Raw genomic sequence first — 601 nt, 5'->3', positions numbered from 1 at the left:
ATCAAGTGCTTCGCTTTCTTCTTTTCTGCTCTTTGTGTTTAAGCCGGTTACTGTAAACTCTTTGTGTTCTAGCGGGTTACTGTAAAGCTCTTTGTGTTAGGCGGTTACTTAAACTCTTTGTGTGTAGGCAGGTTACTGTAAAGCTCTTTGTGGTGTAGGCCAGGTTACTGTAAAGCTCTTTGTGGTGTAGGCCAGGTACTTTAAAGCTCTTTGTGGTGTAGCCAGGTTACTGTAAAGCTCTTTGTGGTGTAGGCAGGTTACTGTAAAGCTCTTTTGGGTAGGCCAGGTTACTGTAAAGCTCTTTGTGACAACTGTTGATGTAAAAGGGACTTACATTTTATTGATGATGAATTAACAAATGTACATCAACACTGTCATTAATCAAACATGTTAGTAAATAACAATAAACATTCATACACTTACGTTCTGTCTTTTCCTCTTTAATGCGACCAGAACCAATGACTCTGTGAAAGTTAAAAACATTTAGATTTTGAGGATTAACTCTCCCAGGAGAATCAAGCATCATCAACAACTCCAATAGCAAACGCTATTTTGATAACGTATATCAGAATCCTGACCACAAATTTCACCTGTAAATTAT

The 601-nt window shown here is 37.8% G+C and overlaps 1 long non-coding RNA gene across 1 annotated transcript in view; it reads left to right on the top strand.

Moving 5' to 3' along the window:
• The window catches only part of LOC139026413 (uncharacterized), a 2,737-nt gene extending 2,480 nt beyond the window's left edge, over positions 1 to 257 (top strand). Inside the window, exons 2-3 of the long non-coding RNA XR_011478187.1 lie at positions 132 to 195; positions 226 to 257. This is a non-coding gene — a long non-coding RNA (uncharacterized lncRNA). The remainder of the gene's footprint in view (positions 1 to 131; positions 196 to 225) is intronic.
• The last annotated feature ends 344 nt before the right edge of the window (positions 258 to 601 follow it).

This window comes from Salvelinus sp. IW2-2015, unplaced genomic scaffold (assembly GCF_002910315.2).
Source record: "Salvelinus sp. IW2-2015 unplaced genomic scaffold, ASM291031v2 Un_scaffold4716, whole genome shotgun sequence".
Classification (NCBI taxonomy): Eukaryota; Metazoa; Chordata; class Actinopteri; order Salmoniformes; family Salmonidae; genus Salvelinus; species Salvelinus sp. IW2-2015.
This window is presented reverse-complemented; position numbering and strand designations above follow the sequence as displayed.